The following is a 24,130-nucleotide window of genomic DNA, read 5'->3' as shown; positions in this document are numbered from 1 at the left end:
ATTCATTCTTGCAAACAGTATTTGGTTTAGAAAACCGTAGACGCATCAGTTTAATAATGTTTGATTCCGAAATGATTGGAATGTTATCCTACACCAATTTAAAGGGGAGTTTGATATTTTAATATCCGTATAGAGAAAGCTAAACAGAATTTCAGAGAAATGAGAAGCATTTTATTCGACTATAATTTAAATATTCACCTCAGATCTAGAATATTGGAAGGCCATCTACTTTCCTTGCACTTAGTCTTCACGGAGTAGAAACATGGATTCTCACTGAAGAGAAAATTAAGTGACTAAATTATTTCAAGCCATAGTATTACCGTTATAAATATCGTGGTGATATATTTCCTGCTACTTGGTACGAATAATGAATAAAAGAAGTGAAACAACGGAAACAGCACAGAAAAGGAACATTAAGTATTTGCGTAACATAATGTCGAACGAAAAGTAACGCCTCATTCAGCTCATTACTGAAGGGAAATTCCTAGGTAGAGGAGAACTCAGGAAAAGACGGACTTCCTGGCTCAAAAATTATATTCGGAAATTGGCGGAGGACATGACATCCTCGCAACTGCTCCGAGCCAGTACTGACAAAGTGTTGTGGAACAAGATGACCACTGATGTCTATTTAACACAACGTTATAATGTTGAAAATGGAGAAGTAGTTCAGGCACATTTTTTACTGTGTAATCCCCTTATATGGCTAAGACAGAAGCAGGATGTAGAAGAACAATAGAAGCAAGTGTGATAACCATAATCATATCACAGATATAAGGCGCACCACTACAATATCGGCATTGCATGCACGTGAAAACGGATTAGCTTACCTTCAATCCAAAGGACGAGCAGTATTCGCAAGTTGTGAGTCACAACACAAAGAATCCGCTATTTTGTAGAAATCTGAAACAGAACAGTGAAAAAAAAACATAAGTGGTATAAAATTCAGGACATCTCTGTGCGTAAATTTGTAAATAAAAATTAAGATTCGATGTAAATTTAAAATATTTCCGAGTTAAAAGGTTCACAAAGGTCAGCTGCAGGTTCGAACTCAGTCCCTCGTTGAACATTTTTTAGGGTATCATATGGACACATTTCTCACTACTGGTAATTTATTCTGTTCCACTTAGTGCCTTCGTAACCTGTACAAACATAAATTACAAAGAGCAAAACCATGCTATCTTATAGGCGAGCAATTAAATAAAATTACGAGTTATTTTTTAAAACAGTCAAATTCTGATCACTAAAACTTTTATCTCCTTGAACTTTCACACCCGTTCTTAATATTGCCGTTTACAATATAGTAGTTATTCTTGGATTTGGAAGCAAAAAAGATTTGCGTAGTCATCTCTGACGCCTTCAAGATTATTATTCAGTTTTTCTTGAGCAAATGATACCACGAGTAATCCATATTATCGACTATACTGGATGGAGTTGAAATGACACTTCATTGAATTCGCGGATATTGTGATCATCGATATGTTAGGTTAGACAGCCTCAACTGAAGAAAACGTGGGCAGAGGGGAAGGTCAGCACATTCTGTTTTAGCGAACAGGAATGAAGAACAGCTGTTGCTGGCTATAGTGCGACAGCAGGGGATGCATACAACTAGAGTGTGGTGTCGGCTTGTGTAATTGTGACGGTGATCACCATTCCAATGTAAGCCCTTGGGAGGAGCGAACTAGTCAGCTCCTGTCACGAGCAATATCACCAAGTTAGGGCCCCGCACTTTCGCTATTCTAGCAATCAGTCAGAAAAGAGCCAAGCGCGCAAAGCCAGCTCCTATGTCACCATGACTGTCTTCACCTCGTTACCTCCCTGGAGGACCCTAGGTGGTGTAAGAACAAGATAGAAAATGTAACCAGAGCTTTCCAATTCCCAAGGACTCCTGGGATTTCTCCTCGCCGGAAGTATCAGGGAGGTTCGGTCTCCCTATATAAGGTAGACCGGATGAGCTCAGCCCCTCTGGGGTGGGGGGCGAGAGAGGTGCGAGATATAAAAGTAATCGAAAATAGTGTCGAATCCAAAGTTTATGGGGTCACTGGGATGAATAGTGACACTCCGGACTTTTTGAAGTCCGAGTTCAGCCCCATCAGGCATAAGGGTTGAAAAAAGTTAAAAAATAAATTGTCCAAACCGACCGAGATAATGCAAGTATGTGTGTTACAATGTGTCCATCGACCAAAAATGATAAAAGTACGACTTATTATCTGGGGAAAGTACTGTGGGCGTAAGAGACCCATAGACCCCTGGAGTAGTGGTGAAATGTAAAAATAATCGAAAATGACGGATATTTGTATCAAATCAATAGTGTTTTGGATCTCTGAGGTGAACTGACATTTGGGTGCTGTGTAATACAAATTTCAGTCCCAATCGGCAGGGGGGGGGTGGCGGTGGGTGCAGGAGCGAGATCGGGTGAAGAAAAGAAAATGTCCAATGTGACCGAGTTTAAGGACGTATGTGTGTATGTTCTAACATACCCCTCAGGCAAACTTGGTACACATATGACTTACTATCCGAAAGAAATTACTTCTAGCACCCCTAGGGACGGGGGTGAATTATAAAAGTACATAAATAGGGGCGACATAGACAACTAAAAATATTAATGGACAGGCCATACTTTTCGTGTTTGTTGAGGTGAATGATGACACTCCGGATGTCGTTGAAGTCCATATTCAGACCCCATTGGTATGGAGATGAGAAAGTGTGGAAAAATGTCCAACATTACGGAAATTACTGATTACGTTTATTCCAGCATAACCCTAAAGCAAGATTGGTACACACCAGACTTACTATCTGGAAAAAATACTATGGCATAAAAACATACCAACTTGGGGGGGGGGGGGTGAATTCAGGGGATGACGTGTAGAAATAATAGAAAATAGCCGATATCAATGTCGAATCCATTGTTTATGTGCCACTGAGACGAATTGTGACGCTCTAGATACCGTTCGTTTAAGTCCTCGCTTAGCCTCCATTGAGGCGAGGGCTGAGAGGGACTAAGTGAATAGTCCAAAATGACCAAGATTATAGTTGAATCAACTGATTTTGAGGTCGCAAGGCTGACAGTCTTGGCGACAGTCTTACTGACAGTTGAAATAGTGAACATCATATCTACAGCGCGGTGGGCAAATACACATAGTTATAACGTAAAAAAAATATATATATATATCTTCCCAGTCAATTCGAGCTTCCACAAGGACAAAGTTTTGCTCTAAAATTAAATAATCTAAGACTTGAAATCGAACAGACTTAAATAATTCTAAAACTTAATTATAGGTCGTAAAATATCAACCAGTATCGCAAGATGGAATTATATAGAAATTCACCTCACACATAAACTGATAATACAAATCTTAAAAGTAAAACTATCCGTTCAACGCCGGTTACTACAGCTAGTATATTCATAAGTCGTCGTTTGTGTGTATGTATGCAGGTGGTTTGCTCAACACCTCCTTCTAAACCACTGGCCCTATTTCAACAAAACTCGGTACACATATTGCAATCTGAAAATAGGTATTGCGGGAGTAAGACACCTCCAGGGGTGGGGAGCGAGTGATGTCTAACAATAATAAATAAAAAAGTCCAGTCCATAGGTTTCGGTGTCGCTGAGATGAATAGTGACACTCCGGATGTCGTTTAAGTAAAAGTTGAGCCCCCAGCGAGAGAAGGTGTGAGGAAGAGAATGTACGAAATATCTTAGATTATGGATGTCTGTGTGTATGTTCCAGAACAGCTCTAAACCAAACTGTATAAGCACTTATTGTCCGTTATCTATTAACTATTGACATTTAGCTCTCACTGACTTTGTACATTTCATGGAGTGCTACAGATGAAGGCTTCGAAACTGATCATTTACCTAAAGAGCCGGAAAGAAGGATAGTCTTAAGTATTTGAGAAAAACTTCTACCTGAGCTATTTTTTATAATGGAGTACATTGACAGTATCGTGCAGATTTAAACCGTCGAGAAATGGGACCTCTCTGTCTCTGCACCCAATATATGTCAATTTGATTGTTTAAAAATCTAGACATCTATCGCCAGTATTCAATCTATCCACTTTATAGTAATTTTCATCATCATCATTTACCACTGATCTGCATTTAGGGCTGTCACACTGGTGGCATATGTCCTATAAGTTGTTTACATTTTTTCTTAAACAATTTAAAAGAAGTTGGAAATTATCAAACAGCTCTCTCGGTAAATGGCTGCACTCCCTAATTCCTCTTCTTTAGAAGGAATACTTGCCACATTTAATCCTCCTGTATATCCAAGTATATCTTCATATAATTATCTTGCTTACTTTCCTCAATCGAACATTCTATTAACGTCATTCCAACCGAGCTCGTTAGCTGCATTCGCTTAAGCGCGGCCAGTATCCAGTAATCGGGAGATTGTAAGTTCGAACCCCACTGTCGGCAGCCCTGAAGGTGGTTTTCCGCGGTTTCCGATTTTCCCATTTTACACGAGGCAAATGCTGGGGCTGTACCTTAATTAAGGCCACGGCCGCTTTCTCTCCATTCCTAGGCCTTTCCTATCCCATCGTCGCCATAAGACCTGGCTGTGTCGGTGCAACGTAAAGAAAATAGCAATAAAAATGTCATTCCACTACATCTCCCCACTGACAAGCAGGGGCATACCACTTTGTCGAGCAGCTTGTCATCTTACCTCGAAGTCCTCTGACCTCAAATACTGTAAAATTTACGTAAACCTATTTGTTTGTTTGTTTGATGGTTTGTTTGTTTGTTTGTTTGTTTGTTTGTTTGAAATCTAGATCAGATCCTTCTTACTGGTGTTCCAGTTGAAGCCACATTACGATTAATTATGCATCTAGCCCTGTTAATTAAGTAATGCTGACTACCATTCCTCCAGAGTTTCACTCACTTGTTTAAAGGTCCCTGCATTGGAGTTTCTATACTCCAGAATTTCTGCCTAGCAGGCAGGCTTTTTCACAGCAGCCGATATTTTTGATCTCGTTACTCCCACAAACTCGAGAAAGTTTGTTTCTAATGAGAGGTACATTCAAGGGGAACTTGCTGTCTATGTTAAGCTTTCCGCTTACCAAACTTTGCTTTTAAGTGCGCGGTTGCTTTTGATCCAACAAATTTCTAGCGACGTAAAGATAAAAGAAAGAGTCCAGTAGTGAAATTTTTAAAAACTTTGCCCATCGGATCTACGTATAAGTTTACTCACTCCATTAAGTAGAAAAAATTAAACATTTTTGTTTATGTTTCGTCTCTCCTCGAAAGAGAAACTTTTCCGATTCTCACAGACGACGAAATTAGCACAACAATTTTATTTAAACTGCGGTTGAAGAACACGGAATGAAGCAAAATATAAGTCGAGTGCATTCGTAATTAGAAGAGCAGGAAATTCTTCCTTAATCTTTAAACCTTTCACAGCGTTTAATAGCATGTCGTAGGCATTATTTGATAGACATTGCTAGATATCACACCTAATTACGTGATTTATCAACCAGAGATTTAATCGTTCATCATATATTGGAGCATCTTCCTTCTATGCTCCCTCGGAATATCATATTTTCCACGAAGTATGTCATTGTGAGATGTGGACAATAAATCAAATGTAAACTGCCCCTACCTTGTAACATTGTCAACTCACCTCCGCCACATTCATCATTTTCCGCTTCTTTCTTCCCGGTGTTTGACATCCGCACACAGCCACAGCTACGGGACTACTGTCAGCCGATTACCTGCGTCAAACCTGGATGGCTTCATTGACTCTACACTCTTCATGGATGTTCTCGGCGTTTCTAGTGCAGTGTGTCATGATCTCCCCTGCACCTCCCCTACCCAACTGGCCTATAAAACTAGCTCTCTTTGCCTTTCCTTGGCTGTTGGAGAGAGGGCAACACCTTTGTACACTTAAGTACATTTTAACACTAGAATGGGACTTACTTTTCGTCCATGAGGTATTGTAAACTTCGCATGACTATATTCTCAAGTGTTTGTACTCGATAATTTATCCTAAAAGAAGCAGCTGGATGTCTAATTCCTTTGTTTTGAACACTGTTCGAATTTATGTGAAAATGAACTTTCTGTGTGTCAATACTCTAAAAAATTTCTGGTACTTCAAAATTTATTTACATTCTTCTACTGCGTAATACTCTTATCTTGAACTTATTTACATTCTTCTTCTTCTTCTTCTTCTTCTTAATCTGCTTACCATCCAGGGTTGGTTTTTCCCTCGGACTCAGCGAGGCATCCCACCTCTTCCACCTCAAGGGCAGTGTCCTGGAGCTTCAGACGCTGGGTCGGGGATAAAACTGGGGAGGATGACCAGTACCTCGCCCAGCCGGCCTCACCTGCTATGCTGAACAGGGCTCTTGCTGGGGATGGGAAGATTAGAAGGGATAGACAAGGAAGAGGGAAGGAATTGGCCGTGGCCTTAAGTTAGGTACCATTACGGCATTTGCCACCACAGAGGCGGGCTACATTTATTCTGTTGGGCTAAATGCATCTACGTTGCATCCAGTGTTTTCTAGAACTTGTAATTTGAAATAGCGCACTATTTTCTAGTCTAGTCTTCTGGTATGGCCGTACTTTGTAATTTGTAATTTAAAATGCTGATCTTAAATTCATTCTCATTTAATATTGTTTTTCCTATCTTCACTGTTCTTATTTCACGTTGTACAGATGGTTGGGAAACATATGTTCAACGAATGTAATTTTAATAGTTATTCGGTTGAAACTCAAATTGCCGCTATCACCGATCACTGCAATATTTCCTTTGTGATGTGATGTGATTTTTTGCGAAAAGTGTACTAACCTTTCGATATGTTGGTGCTGTACTATTCCTAACTTGTTTTGTCTTGTGTTCCAATACATCTATTTTGTCCAACCGAGGATGACAATTCTTTGTCATCCCCTAGTGTCCTTGTATTTTCCTGACTGCCTGTACATTGCTATATATATCTTCCCTCTTTGTACCATCCACAGTGACCTCTCGTTTCCCAGCACTTTAATATGTTGCTTCCACGATCCCCTTTTATCCTTTCGTAAATAAATACAATAAACTACCCACCACAACCACCAATATCGAAACTGAAAATGTTAGAATTTGCGTTTCGTTGTTCAAACGACTTCAAGTTGCATTATATCTTAGCATTATATGAAAATAGTTACGTAAAATGATTGGTCAAGTAATTTAAAATATTCAAAAATACACTGTATGATTAAAAGAAACTTTATGTCGCTCTTCAGTAAAGAGTTTAGAGTTTCAGTAGTATACGTAGAGACAGTCGAATAGGCGTTGCGTATTCTCATTATCCTGTCCTTCAACTGAAGCTTTCCTGGGACATCACAATTACTGCAGTTCACACCTTTGTTCACTACATTCGCAGGACAAAGCTATAGACCAATTTTTCAAATGATTGCAATTTATTTCTATAAACTTCCTTAATGAAACTTGTTTCAGTAGTATACGTGGTGATATAAAATGTGAGAGTGTGAAAATAAATAAGGTTTTGTGTTACTTCTTGTTGCTGTTATTATTGTAACATCAGTACGGCCTCTCTCTAGCGGTAGGCAACACTTCTAATGCCTGAATGCACAACTTTATTAAAACGTACTTAATTTTCTACGTGATTAATAGATGTCATAACCTTTGATTTTGAGAGCCACCTAAGGGATTGGAATATACGAACATTAGTGGAGTGTTGTACCTACTTGTGTGTTGGCACCAGTGGGTATCATGTGATTTCATAAGAACATACGAGTGTGGATCCTCGTTTCCTTTTTAGCTATGCTTTTGTTGACTTCTATAATTTCATGCAATTCGTTCCGTCACCTTTCTTTCTTGTCTTAGTCACCAATGTAGTATGGCTTATCCTATCTGTCATCGAGCCTTCTGCCCCATTACGTTTGATGGCAAGTCATGTCATAGGATTGCTGGAGTGGGTTCAGCATCCCATTCCATTTTGTTCTCGACCCATATAATTAACCTTGTGATTTTCTCTTTCTTGGCCGTCTAGTATGAGATCCGGTTCCTGTTTTCCCTGGATCCTTCATTCAATGGGTTGTGTGTTACTCTTTGAAAAAAGGTCAACGAGTGTCCCAAATGTTTAAGTGTATTAAGAGCTATACTAATGTGGATTCTTCGCCAGTTCGGCCACTGAAGGCTGCAGCTGAAGTTGAGGGTTCAAATCCCCTCTGATTTCTTCGAAGCCTTGGCTTCTATACTTCATTTTAATATAAAGTAGTAAATCAAAGATTCTATTTCCATTTGAAGGAAAATATTTGTTAATAGAGCCCCAAGCCTCCGTATCAAACCGTGATCTATGACCAGCAAGTATTATCTTTTAAAAGTGACAGCTCCTTCTCACCTGTTAATGATGGTTTATTATTAAGCTCTAAAGAGCACCTAATTATTTCCTCTTATAAATATTTTTTTTAAACTGTGTTGTTTTTGGAAAACTCGAAACCGCGAGGAAACGGTTATTTAGGAAATAATTTTAAATTTCAAATTTTTGTATGGTCTCCTTGTTCTACTACCTTGGTAGGCTAATATTCCTCTTTTTTTTTTTTTTTTGAGTTCGTTTGGGCAAGCCGAGGACCACGGTACTTGTGCTCTAGTTCTGTTGCTCTTGTTGTTGTTGTTGTTGGTTTCAATTGTTGCCGCTTCTGGTGTTCTTAATGGTAGGTTTGGTACCTTAACCTTTCCTGCTGGCCCAGTAATCCTTTATTTTGTTTCTTAACTCTATTTTGCTCTATTTTGCGTTCCTCGGATCATTTCCTGGTCTCACTGTGATTAGCTTCTCTAAGGGATGTTATGGAGGGTCTGATTTTGATAGCTGAACTGTAGTTGCTTCCGTTAATTATGAAGACATTATTCATATTAAGTTCTCCCAGATGCCTTTCTACCTGCTGCATCTACAGCGATCCAGTGGCTTTATTCTTGCTGGCTACTTTGAAGATCATATAGGACAGCCTGTGGGAATCCATTCAATACAGAAGTTCGTAGAAAGCCAGCCGTTTTCTTCTGACGACATCTGTGAGTGTTTCTTGGTGTTGGTACAGTTTTCGGTTTGGTATGTACCATTGTCTTCCATCTGACAGGATCCTTGGTCCTACTATCCTTCTCAGGAACTACTTCATCTTCTTACGTATTATTGCCATGGCTTGGCTCAGGTTGTCTGCTACTTTGCTAATATCCTGTTCTGTAGATGCCCTGAAACTGTATAGTTTTGTGGTCTTGGCTGTCACTTCTCAGGCCACTGCCAGTACTTCTATGACTTTTATCTAGTCACAAAGTATCAGGTTAAACTGTGCCTAGAACTAATTTTTCACACTCTCACAAATAAAACAACTGCACTATTACTGTTTCTATCGTTTTAGATAGGAAAGTATAGATGCTTTATCTCCATTTAAACAAGTTTACATCACACTGAGGCACCAGATTAGAAGTTACGGACGATCCCAACTGGTAGTGATGATGATGATAACCCATTGACTGTCCCTACGTCTACTATCGAAACTGAAAATTTGAGAGATTCGTCATGCCGAACTAGGTAGCGTGTTTGAAATTAATTAGCACGCATTTTCTTGATTTATTTCCAGTATATCTTCATTCGTTCTCCAAGCTTTCTTCCTGGCGTTCTTTTGTCCACCCCGTATATTTTATTTTAGGTTTCTCTGAATGTTTACGTTTGCTTACTAGGCTTCTGGTTTGTTCCGTAATCCCAATTTCTTGTAGATCTTCGTTTATTCTAATAAATAACTGTTGTGGTTTTCCAGGGACAGTGCAAGGTTTGAAATTTTCTTTGTCAGCCTACGGTTTGCTATTTTCTAATTGTATCTGTGTTTCTTTCTTTTCTCTTTCTTTCGTAATCCATTTATTTATTTATTTATTTATTTATTTATTTATTTATTTATTTATTTATTTATTTATTTATTTATTTTTATTTTTTTATTTATCAGTGGTGAAAATAGGACTCGTGGCCCTCTGTTTCACTTAACGACATCATTTACACATAATGCATATATAAATGATCTGTACTATTCTATTATAAAATCTAAAAAAAGCTAAAAGTTACAGATTGGACAACATATAATGAAGAAAGACGTCAAATTTCAACAAATAAAGCATGATAAAATAAAATAAATCCACAGCCTAACGGGAATATAAAGTCATAATGAAAAACTATGATACAAACTGAAAAATATAAGCAAAGCGTAAAGAATACACAATACGTGATAAAGTAAATAGAAATATAAGTAATGTCAGAAAATTACCTATATACATTAGTAATAAGTTATACGATTCGTTGGCTGAATGGTCAGCGTACTGGCCTTCGGTTCAGAGGGTCCCGTGTTCGATCCCCGGCCAGTTCGGGGATTTTAGCCTTCATTGGTTAATTCCAATGGTTCGGAGACTGGGTGTTTGTACTGTCCCAGACGTCCCTGCAACTCACACACCACAATAATACGCAGTTACCTACACATGGCAGATGCCGCCCACCCTCATCGGATGGTCTGCCTTACAAGGGCTGCACTCGGCTAGAAATAGCCACACGAAATTAAATTAAAGTAATAAGTTTAACACCTTGTATATTTCCACTATAACAACAACAACAATAATAATAATAATAATAATAATAATAATAATAATAATAATAATAATAATAAGTAATAATAATTATAATAATAACTGTACCAAGCCATAAAGAACTCTTTCTATCGAACAAAACGTGATATTGCTACTGCATGAAGTTGGGACATTAATCAGAAGATGTCACTACTGAATAATTGAGAAGTTTGTCATTTCTAAGTTTTCTAAACATTGGATTTATTTTGTTTTGTTTTGGTGTACATCAAGATGTTTGAACTTTTATCCATAGATGTCTCCACAAAAACTGTGATCATGCACTCTGGTGTAAGACGGAAGAATTAGTGTTTTAAAGACGTTTTTGTGCTTATGTTTCCGAACTAAATAAATGTTCATTTATTTTGTTATTTCAAGGTTTGCAACACTTCATTCTCATTCCGCCAGTTTTGAATCTGACCAATCACAATTTTTCTGTAATAAATTTTCAACCACTTACACATTTCTTGTGCATTTTAAATTTACCAATACGAGTCCAGATTTAGTCCAGAACTCTCTCGAACCGTCCCCTCGTGTATATAAGCTGCGGCCTTTCCGGATACCTTGTAAATAAACGCACATGAAGCGGTCCGGCTACATATGTCCAGCTTCGAAAGCTACGAAATCGCTATAAAAGTGTTGAAAGGGCTTAATATCAAGTTTGTACAGATATTGCCCAACTCAACAGTAAAGCGATTTGTGGTGAGAAAGCCCAATAACACGTATGTGCCAGGTGATATCGGGTTTGCCATGCAAGCCCAGGGTATCAAAGCACTTACTGTACACAGGATGCGAACAGGAAACAGGCCAGCCAAGAGCTGCCTCTTCCTAGTTACCGTGGCGGATACCCCGGGAGCGGACAGTCTGCGGAAAATGCGGATGCTGAAGAACATGCTGGTGACAGTCGAACCGTACCGCCCGCAAACCATTGGCCCACAATGTGGGGTGTGTCAGAGGCATGGGCATTCAGGGGCGACATGTCAGCTGAATCCCAGATGTCGCAGATGCGCCGCCTCCCACCTGTCCCGCGACTGCCCCCACGGCAATGATCCAGCGTACTCAAAGTACGCCAACTGCGAGGGGAAACACGCGGCTAATTATAGAGAATATCCCAGCCGCAGGGAATACGAAGCCGCCTATCAAGGCAAAGGGCCTAAGGGTAACAAGCGTGGCAACCGTAAAGCCCAAGCAGGCCCATCAGGCATAGACGCTTCACGTAGACAAAAATAGGCCCCTTAGGCAGAAAGGACCCATCAGGACCTACAGGTCATTCAGGCACCAAGGGCCGAAAGCAAGGCCAATCAGGCAAATTAGACCCTTCAGGTGGAGGCAAAGTAACCTTGCAACCCCCAAGGACGGAGGGTACACACAAAACTGGGCCCTCAACTCAAGCACCCGCCACCTCCGTTCAAAGTAAGACCTCCGAAAATAAAAACAGGAAGAAGGCCCTACCCCAAAGACCCAACCTAAGGCAGGTTAATCCCACGCACGCTCCCCCGGAGCAGCCCCAGGGCCCGCCCCAGGCCAGCTCCACGCCCCGCAAGGAACCTGCCGCTAATAAAACAGCATCCAACCCACCTCCCCAACCCCCAAACCCCGCACAACAACAGTCACACCCATCTCACCACCTGCACCAGTAACACTAACACAGGCTCAACAGCCAGAGGGAAACATGGCAGTAAAGGCGTTCAAGGAAAGGATAGAAGAAATCCTGAAAACCTTCTTTCCGAACCTGAACCTCACGACAGCCATAACCACTGGGGTAATGATGGCCAACATGCTCCCATTTTTCTGGCTAAGGGATCTGGTTAATGCGATCGCTGACCTCCTATCCCAAGATGCCTGAACAACACGACGATGACCAATAATAATAACAATAACACGTAGGAGCTTCGAGTTCTAATATGGAACTGCCAGGGCGTCAGATCCAGGAAATATGAGCTCGAAGCCTTCCTAGCCGCGAACACCATACACGTAGCTCTCCTAACAGAAACCTTCCTCCCACCGGGGAAGTTCACCATAAGAGGCTATAAAATACACCGAAGCGACAAGGCTAATAGAGTCGGAGGAGTGGCAGTTCTGGTAAGGAAGGACATTAAACATATGGAACTAGACTTACCAGCACTGGTCGAGCTGGAAGCGTGCGGAATTGCCATGCCAGTGCGAGGAACACTCGTCAATGTCATATCGGCATAATCCAGACCTAAACACCTTAACACACAAGATATAGAATCGGTATTAAGGCAAAATCGAAACACGATCCTAGGAGGCGACCTAAATTCGAAACACGCCAGCTAGGGGTGCCTGAAACCTAACGCAGACGGCGAAAGGCTGTACAACCACATGCTATCCCAGGACTATGCGGTAACAGCCCCCAGTGAACCCACGTTCCTAGCACCAAATGAACAGGTCGACGATATATTGGACATAGCCCTACTGCGAAATATTCCTCAAAGACACACCATAAAGGTCATTAACGACCTAGGGTCTAGGCATCAACCAGTAATATTTACACTGGAAGCGAACCCGGAGGAATATGAGAATAACCCCAAGTGCCGACTCAACTATAAAGCAGCCAAATGGGGTAAACTTGAAAGAAAACTCGATTCACTCCTACACGGGACTGAGGACATACAAATAGTAAACCCAGCCCAAACGGATGAATCCCTAAAAACACTCATAAATGCGATCCAGGCAGCCACAACTGCGAGTATCCCGGTACACAAACCTAGACAAAACACTAACATTGAAATACCGGCCCACATTAAAGATCTAATACGCCAGCGCAACAGACACAAGCGCAACTGGGCCCGACACCACCGCGATGAAGACCGGATATGTAAAAATGAACTCAGGGTCGAAATCGAAACCGAAATAATGGAGTATAGGTCACAGATCTGGAATAACAAACTGAGCACGTTTGACACAAATACCAGACCGGTGTATAACTTAGCGAGATATTTCACGCGAGAACCACACGTGATCCCAACAAGTAAGGGACCTAACGGACCGGTATGTGAAAATCAAGATAAACAGAGGTGATAGCCGACTCACTTGAAGAGGCCTTTAAGCCCAATGACGAACCGTCGGACCCCGCCTTCATTAGGCAAACAGAGGCCAAGGTAGCGGAATTCCTAGCAAACGCACCTAAGCCCGAGGTTAAGAAGACTAATATCCACGAAATTAAGTGGATAATAGATCACCTTAACCCGAAGAAGGCACCCGACCCAGATGAGATTCAGAACATAATACTCAAAAAGCTAACCCCGAATGCCTCGCACTACTCACTAAAATATACAATGCAATGTTCCAATTGCAGTATTATCCGGAACAGTGGAAAAAGGCGAGAATCCTTGTATTTGGCAAACCAGGCAAGGACAAATCTAACCCTAATAATTACAGGCCCATCAGTCTCCTGGACGCCCTCAGCAAAGTATTCGAGAAAATACTGCTGAAAAGGCTCATAGCACATATCAAGGAAAGAGGAATCATTCGAAACGAACAATTCGGTCTTAGAAACGGCCACTCCGCCCCGCAACTGCTTACCCGGGTCTTAGAACAAGCGACCATCGGACTAAACAAGCGGAGGGATACAGGCATGGTATTCCTTGATATCCAGAAGGCATTCGATAAAGTCTGGCACAAAGGCCTATTAGCGAAATTAATAGACCTTGAATTCCACCCAGGGTACATAAGATGAATTAAATCATACCTGGAAGGCTGAGAGTTCCAAGTAGATGTTCATAACACACTGTCAAGCACGCGACCGATCAGGGCGGGCGTAGCCCAGGGGTCACTAATAGGCCCAGTCCTGTTCATCCTATTTACGAATGACATGCCGACAGCGCAACTCACTACCACACACCTCTACAATATCACAGTACAACACCCTCAGCTAGCGTGCACCCGAAAGAGACTACAAGTAGCACTGCGAACTCTCGAGCCCTGGCTAACCAAATGGCGTATCGAGGTCAACGTTGACAAATGCCAAGCTGTGATGTTTACTAGGAAGAACAGACGCACACATAGGCCAGCCAATATAAAACCGCTCAAACTATTTAATCGAGATATAGCATGGCACGACAAGGTCAAATATCTAGGAGTAGTCCTAGATAGAAAACTAACCATGCTATATTACATTAAAGACATCCAGCGGAAAACAAACGCACGACTGTCACAGCTCTATCCGATACTGAATAAAAGATCCAGTATTAACAAGAGAGTAGCAATAAACATGTACAAGGCCCTAATTAGGCCAATAATAACGTAAGCAGCCCCCGCCTGGGGCTACACTGCTATGACGAACCTGGGTAAGCTGGAACTAATACAAAACAAATGCATTCGAGCAGCGGCTAGACTCCCGTATGACACACCAATACGCCACCTACGCGTAATTGCGAAAGTCAGCTCGATAAGGCAACACATACGAAAGCAAACACTCCGAATGTACAAGAAGTCATGGGGTAGTAAGGTCAACCCACTAGTCAGTGGAATAGGACGCTATTACGTCGCCCTATACACCAAATACCCCACACCGGAACACATTCTGTTCAGCCACAGGGCTAGGAGGCCGGGGGCCCAAAACCGCCCTCGCTCTTAAGCTGACACCAACTTACTAAACCGCTCCACTTAACACTATGCACACACACCACAACACCTGTATATATGTACATGCTTGTTTACTACCTACATCCTTGTCCTATATTACGTTATTACTATGTTACAGATTTAGCCAAGCGAGGGAGGATTGAGAGAAGAAATACAACACGACGAAGGCAACACAGCCATGAAAGAGACGATCCAATCCAACCCCGCCCCCACCAGCGACAAAGGAGTGGATGAAAAACCCACCCCTGCTAATACCATTAACTATTAATCTACTTGTTGTACTTGTACTTGTTCTACAGGATACGAGAGCGGAAAAGCGGCCCGCACTCTACAGAAGAAAAGTAATAATGTATATATAATAGGATGTGTGTACTGTATATATGTGTATATATTTACAGAGACAAGTGTGTGACACCAACACCGCAAAGAAGGGACGTCATCAGGCGAGAAGGAAGATGCCCCTTACAACAAGTAAGGCTTGGCACTACTCCCCTTCTCCTTAAAAGGAGACTTGGCACGAGGGACTGCTGGCTGCTGGACCAAGGGACTAACCTGTGCCCCAAGCCCAGACGCCAGCGGACCCGAGCCGCACCAGGCAGTGACAAGTAGGACTGATCCCCCATAATAATTGACAAAAGCTAGGTAAATGGTTATGATTGCATGACACATATTCCTAACTAACACAACCTCTGGTCTTTATCCAGCCCACATCCTTGCATGTGCTATCAAAAGATGTCAGGTTTTACATGTAGGCTCTTTCTTCTTTCTGCCTATGTGGTTTTTCCCTGACCCTTCAATACCATACTTCAACACCATATACCTAACACAATCTCGCCTGGTAACGTGTCTGACATGGAAACAGGCAGATACTCCTTGTATCACTTCCCACTCTACCCAGCTATCTCTTTTCTTCTTAGAAACTAATAGCATGTCGGAGGCCATGTAGATTGAGTCGATGGTCACGGCGGGGGAGCGGGCTACGGGGGCCCCCCGTAAAAAAAGGCTACCTTGTCTTGGGTCACCGTATTTCTGCGAGTGTGTGTGTTAAGACAGGAGGCGGGGCGCCTCATTCTTCGCCAGGCAGTCCATCAGCTAAGGTAATGACCATCACTCTTATTTTTCTGTAGCTATCTCCGCGGTCTTACACGAGGGGAAGGTTCAAATTTCTAATTATGTAACCTTCTGTTTTCTAAAACGTAAACCTTCTTTCGGCTAATGTAAAATTCCATAAAGTCTTAAAACTGTAAATCGGGGATAGAGAGAGCGTTACCAACTCGAGTTCCCCTTGAACTTGGTTTGAGGTGACTACGACTTGGTAACTGTTTTTCATTCCTGTAATGCATTAAATTAACCTTCATTCGAGTCACCTCAGTAGTTTGGGATTAGCCCCTGTATCATCGGGCCGAAGGTCCCGTTAGGATTTTATACTACATTATCTAGGAGTGCAAGGGGTTCAACTCCATTCAGTTTGTGTTCGGGCCATTAATTTAACCTATTCCTTTCCTACGAAGGCCCAGTAGGTTGGATAATAGATACCTCTGTGTAAAATAAAATTTAAATTGTAAATTGTGCCTAGAGCGGCCAGAGATTGTAAGGTTTTTGTAATGTCGTCTTAAGCGGGCTGTAAGAAATTCGCTAATGTTGGAGAACATGTAAGCTCTTTTCTGAGATTGTGAATTCCCTGTAATAGGGAGGGGTGCCTCTGAAAGGCTATAGATTTGCAACCTTTGGAGCAAAGTGCTCTTGAATTGGGAGATTTCTGCCCTTGACTAAATAATACCTCATTTGCGTAATTGTAAATTTATAAACTAGGGGCTTCAAGCCCAGAAATTGTTAAAGTTCCGAGTCTTAGGTTTTCCAATTCTTGAAATTGCCATTGTACCTGTAATCTTATTATTTCACTAAGTGAAAAATTTGTTAAGTTTGAGATTCTAAATGAAATATAACTTTTATTTAAAGTTTTAAATTAATTCCTGATATCGTAGTTTCACCTCTTTCTGCTCCACGGAAACTCCGTAACAACAACAATAATAATAATAATAATAATAATAATAATAATAATAATAATAATAATTACCACAATCACTCGAAACAATCAGCGGTATTACACAGATAATATCTAAATGCAGTTTTAAATTTTGATATTGAGTTTTAGAACCAGATAGCAACTGGGAGTGAATTCCAAAGTCGTGACTCGGTTACAACGAATGATCTATTACACATTGAAAAGTAGTTGACAGGAATAGTGAAGGAAGTGCAAGATCTTGTGTTACAATTATGGAATGAGGATAATAACTGGAATTTTGAAGAAATGTATTTGGAGAGATTTTCCTTTTGAGTTCGTTATATCAACGTAAGTATATGGAATTTCCGTCCCTCTCGGGTTGTAACCAGGAAAGAAATGTGTAGCTAGGAGTTATGTGACCAACATAACTGAAGTTAAAAACAGATCGAAGTTCAGAGTTCAAAGCTCGTTGTTCAAAGCTTGTTCAAGGGTCGCATCAACGAGGACAATGTCACAAGAGTCAAGTATTGGCAATATCAAAGTTTGGAGTTTTATCTTTATGTCTTGTGGCAAAATGTCCTTATGTCGTTTCAGAGAGTGTAGCGTCGGGTACATTTTTCTACACGTATTTATTACGTGCGCAGATGAATCAAGAGTTTCAGTCAGGGTCATACCTAGGTTCTTCACTTCCTTACTGAACGGGATTACGGTGACATTTAATGTCACCGGAGGAATAACATAATTTTTATACATGATGTTTAATCATTTCTGAGAATCGATAATGATTGAGTTTTGGGGGGTTGAGGAGGAGAGAGTTTTCGCTGGCGTACGCACTGAGTTGTTGAAGGTTGGAGTTAATATCTCTTTTATTGCGTTCATATTAACGTGGCAGTAAATTTGGAGGTCGTCGGCAAAGAGGTGATATCTATTATATTTTTAGAAGAGATGTCATTAATATAGAGGACAAACAAAGGGGGACCAAAAAAAGAACATTGGGGGAGGGTGGGGGTCCTGCCTTTCGGACTAGCCACTGCGAAGTAGTATCTTGTACTATAACACGTTGCTTACGATCCGTAAAATATTCGGTGAAAACTTTTAAAGCAATTACAAATATCAACTGAATGAAATAAATAATATAATGAACGTATGAACAGTAATATAGTACTTCTTCAGCAGTTTACATGTCCAGGAGGATCACTAAAAATAAAACACCTAAATAATCTAGAGTGCGTCCCTAATCTAATGAGGCCAGGGGGTGGAAGGTCAACGGACTGACTAGCCAGCTAGAATCTCGTCAACAACAGACTAATGCATTTCAACAGCTTGCATTCTATGCTGGAGTAGAAAGCAGTGATGAATTCACTAATATAAATTCCCAAACTCAAGTTTTAAATAGAAAAAATAAACTATTATGCATTTCTAGATATATGTGAGTGTGAATAAAATTCAGGAAACTCAATCGTCAAAACTTACCAGTGTTTCGCCCCAGTGCGGCATGGGCTCATCAGTTGCATACCGGACATTCCCATAACACTGGCCGGCTAGCACACCGGTAAAGACAAAACTGCTACTACTACTAAAAATATTTTCATTCCTCCCCTAAAGGGGGAGGTGGGCCTCTTAGATAGTGACGCCGTCTCTCAGACGGGGAGATTTGTTACCGTGAAGGAAATGCTCGGAGGAGGTGAGGGGGTTGGCGTCCATGGCCTATACTAGGAACTGTCCCGGCATTCACCTTAGTGCAGGAGAATGGGAAACGACGGAAAACCATTCTCAGCACAGCCGACGGTTGGGACCAGCTGTGAGGTCCAGCCCTGTCCCGTCTTCGGAATGCAGAGGCGTAGAGCTGTGGTCACCCCTCCTCTGCTCGGTTGGCCGGTCAGAGTGCAGAGCTGTTGGACCACGGAACAGCCGTGACCACTTATGGACCGAGACCCACTCTGCATCTACCGACCCGACACCATTGCAAGCTATACATGTGCTATATATTATTATTATTATTATTATTATTATTATTATTATTATTATTATTATTATTATTATTATTATTATATGCCTTTGCTTCCATTGCATTACTCACGTAGTGAAGCCTGCTAATCTGCCATGGATTATATATAGTTTAACAATATATTATCGTCGCCATAAGACCTATCTGTGTCGGTGCGACGTAAAGCCCCTAGCAAAAAAAAAAGAAAAAAAAAGAAAAAAACAATATATTACACATACTACGCACGCCGTGCTGTAACATACAGCAACATGTCCATTCCACCTCAAGCAACGACGTCTTTTTGAAGAAGTAAACTTGTAACTCAATACCTTCAGTTGTATTTTAATTCGAAAAATCTTTATCAATTCGACATATACTTCTTCCAAGCAATATTATCGAAGCAAACAAAGTGGTAAAACGAACTTCTCGTGGTGCAGAAAGAAATCCGATCGATGTTCAATCTGTGATATTCTTGGCACAAAGAGAACTCCTTGGGCGGTCTTAAAGGAGATTTGCTTTGTGTCAGAGAAGACTATTATAAAATTATCTTCGTTCTCCGATGGTCCCTATTTCTCGAATCATTCTCCTTGAGGCTTGGCGTATACTGCTGGGAACAGGCTTAGGTGCACTCTACGGGTTGCTGGGGAAACTAAGTTCGAACAAATGAAATACCACGGCTACTATGCTGTTACTTGTGGACACGATCCCATGGGATGAAGCAGATTACAAGGGAAGAAAAAGCTTAAGCATTATATAGCAGAATGGAAGGTGAACAACAACGTACATTGCTTTCGCTGAACAAACACAACCTTCTTTATCACTCCAGTGTTCCTGGATTCGACATTTAATTTTCTCTCCTTCTCTAACGTGAAACTCGCATTATGACGGACATATGTTCGACTAATGAATAATCAAAATAATACTGGATTTCTCTCCCTAATATGATTAAAAATAAATAAATAAATAAAAATAAATAAATAAATAAATAAATCTATATATATAAAATAACTTGTCCTGACTGACTGACTGACTGACTGACTGATTCATCATCGCCGAGCCAAAACTACTGGACGTAAAGAAATGAAACTTTGGGGATACATTTATATTAAGACATAGGCGCTCGCTAAGAGAGGATTTTTGGATATTCCGTCGCTAAGGGGGTGAAAAAGGGGGGTGAAATTTTAAAATGAGTGTATCTATATCTCAAAACTTTAAATGTTTACAGATGTAAAAATTGGTATTTAGAATCTTCTTTAAAAATAATGGAACACGTATTTTTTTGTTTCCGGAAAATCCCAATAGGGGGGTGAAAAAGGGTGAAAAAGGGTGAAAAAGTGGTTGAATGCCTTTAATCAGGATACTGGTACTTATATCTCAGAAACTGAAGATATTACAGACCTGAAAATTGGTACTTTTGATCTTTTTTAAAAATAAAGAAACACGTATTTTTTTGTTTTTTGAAAATCCAATTAATGGAGGGTGAAAAAGAGGGTGAATTTTTAAAATGAGTGCATCCATATCTCAAAACTTTTAAAGATTACAGATGTAAAAATTGGTATTTTGAATCTTTAAAATAAAGAATCACGTATTTTTTGTTTTCGGAAAATCCCAATAGAAGGGGTGAAAAGGGGTGAAAAATGGGTTGAATGCCTTTAATGAGGATACTTATATCTCAGAAACTGAAGATATTACGGACCTGAATTTTGGTGTTTGGGAATCTCCTTCAAGAATAAGGAAACGCGTATTTTTTTGTTTTTGGAAAATCCAAATAATAGGGGGTGAAAAGGGGAGGTAAATTTTTAAAATGAGTGTGTCTATATCTTAAAACTTTAAAAGTTTACAGATGTAAAAATTGGTATTTAGAATGTCCTTTAAAAATAAAGGAACAAGTAGTTTTCTGTAAATCCCAATAGGAGGGGTGTAAAAGGGTGAATAGTGGGTTGAATGCCTTTAATGAGGATACATATATCTCAGAAACTGAATTTATTACAGAACTGAAAATTTGTATATGGGATCTCCTTTAAAAATAAAGAAACGCGTATTCTCGGAAAATAAATGAAAGGCGGGGGGGGGGGGGGTGAAAGAATTCAAAAATTAATTGACTAAATTGTATGAGAATACATACATCTAATAAAAACTAAAGTTGTTACGGACGTGAAAATTGGTATTTTGATCTCCTTTAAAAACAAAGAAAAACGCGTTTTGTGGGGGAAACCATCTTGGGGGGCGGGAGTGGAAAGGAGTTGAATTCCTTTCATGAGGACACATAAATCAAAAACTGAAGAAGTTAGAGTCGTGATAATTGCTATTTAGAAGATCCTTTACTATTAAAGAAACAAGTATTTTTTGCCGGAAAATTCACTTAAGCGGGCGGGGGGTTGGGAGTGTGAAAGTAAGTGAAAAAAGTGAATTATTATTATGGGGATACTTATATCTCAAAACTGAAGGTAATAGACGTGACCATTGGGGTTTGGAATCTCCTTTAAACATAAAGAAACACGCCTTCTTTTAATTTTTTTGTGGGGGGTAAATAAAATTAACGGCGGTGGGGTGTAAAAGGAGGTGAGACCAATTGATTTTACTGTTCATAATGTACTTATAAGGTGCCTCCGTTGCTCAGGCGGCAGCGCGCTGGCCTCTCACAGCTGGGTTCCGTGGTTCAAATCACGGTCACTCCATGTGACATTCGTGCTGGACAAAACGGAGACGGGACAGGTTTTTCTCCGGATACTTCGGTTTTCCCTGTCATCATTCATTCCAGCAACAATGTCCAATATCTCATTTCATTTGTCATTCATTGATCATTGCCCCAGAGGAGTGCTTCGGCAGCCGGCAAAATTCCTACTGTTGCCGCTAGATGGGGCTTTATTCATTCCATTCCTGACCCTGTCGAATGACTGGAAACAGGCTGTAGATTTTCGATGTACTTATTCTGATCATAAACCGATCTTTTTTAATCTTTCCTGGGTTCGTTTTCAACAGCCAGCTTTTCCTTCGGAGAACGTTCTTATATTACAGTAGATTCTCCTGGCATATGAATAAAAATTTAAACACATTTGAAATATACGATAGGAATGAGATTGACCGTCCAATTGTTCACCTCTATAATAAGGTTAATAATGCACAGAAGTATGTCATTCGTATCGCCAGAAATCGCGCACACTTGCCTATGCGCGACAATGGTGCTGGTCACATTCTCAACAATGACAATGGCAGCAGATGTAATTTACCGCCAAGTAGCGGTCTTGCATCTTGCTGTGAGGTCCAGAACATCTATAATAATAATAATAATAATAATAATAATAATAATAATAATAATAATAATAATAATAATGTTCTGGACCGTCTTCAAATGTGCGGACCGCGGTAGAAACCGGTCCTGGACGGGTAATGACTAAGAATGCAGTCCGGCCGCGACACCACGCCGGATCTCCTGAAAGATTTGATCCATACTATAAATGCTTATAAGAAAAGATGGCAAAGATTTAGGGACCCAACTGACCGGGTGGAATACCTGGACCTAGCCCGGGAAGTACGAAATCGATTGCTGGAAAGAAAGATTGAAAAATGGGAGGAAACTTGCCGTAATCTATTAGAAAACGAGTCAGATCGCGAATTTTGGCGGATTCTCGCAGAAAACGATTCAGATCGCGAATTTCGGCTGATTATATATCTTAAACAACATTCAATTATAAATTTCAGTGTAATACCGTAGCGAAGCACGGGTATCTTGCTAGTAAATAAATAAATAAATAAATAAATAATCATAAGGTCTGCCCAGCTCTTGAATGGGTTGTCAGCGGTGTGGCCTTTATTTCAGAAGAATTTGGGTTCGATTCCAGAATGGTTGGTTTCCTAACCACGCCTGATTAATTCTTCTAGCTCGGGGGTAGGTGTTCTTGTTCGCCACAATACCTATCTTTGTCAAAACACAACGCACCATACTAAAACAAACCAGAGAAATACGCAGTAATGAATAAACCATTCAATATACTGTAGGTTTGAATGTACGCAGGGCATAACGTCGTAAAACTATTCTGAAAACGTACCAAATGTCGACGTGTCTACGTGAAAAACCGAGCAAGTTGGCCATGCGGTTAGGGGCGTACAGCTGTAAGTTGCATTCGCGAGATTGTCGGTTCGAACCCCATTGCCGACAACCCTGAAGGTGGTTTTCCGTCGTTTCCAATTTTCACACCAAGCAAATTCTTGGCTTGTACGTTCATTAGGGTCACGGTCGCTTCATTCTCACTCATAATCAATTCCTGTTGTATCGTTGCCGTAAGACCTATCTGTGACTGTGCGACTTAAAGCCAATTATAACCTACATGAATATTTCTGACTTTCTATTTTCCTCAACCAAATGGCAGAGGAACGGAGTCCGGTCGAGCGATCTATGATTGAATTTCAATTAATTTTCCCGGGTAAATAACATTTTAAGAAATGAAATGGCGTATGGCTTTTAGTGCCGGGAGTGTCCGAGGATATGTTCGGCTCGCCAGATGCAGGTCTTTTGATGTGACTCCCGTAGACGACCTGCGCGTCGTGATGAAGATGAAATGGTGATGAAGATGACACACATACCCAGCCGCCGTGCCAGAGAAATTAACAAATGATGGTTAAAATTCCCGACCCTGCCGGGAAACGAACCCGGTACCCCTGTGACCAAAGGCCAGCACGCTAACCATTTAGCTATGGAGCCGGACAATAACAAATATAATCTACCTTTAAATTATGTTATTGGCCTTGCGTGCCACTAACTACTTTTATAGTTTTCGGAGACGCCGAGGTGCCGGAATGTAGTCCCGCAGGAGTTCTTTTAAGTGCCAGTAAATCTACCGTCTGTCGTATTTGAGCACCTTCAAATACCACCGGATTGAGCCAGGATCGAATCTGCCAATTTGAGGTCAGAAAGCCAACGCCTCTACAGTA

This window comes from Anabrus simplex, chromosome 1 (assembly GCF_040414725.1).
Source record: "Anabrus simplex isolate iqAnaSimp1 chromosome 1, ASM4041472v1, whole genome shotgun sequence".
Classification (NCBI taxonomy): domain Eukaryota; kingdom Metazoa; phylum Arthropoda; class Insecta; order Orthoptera; family Tettigoniidae; genus Anabrus; species Anabrus simplex.
Note: the sequence above shows the minus strand (reverse complement) of the source record.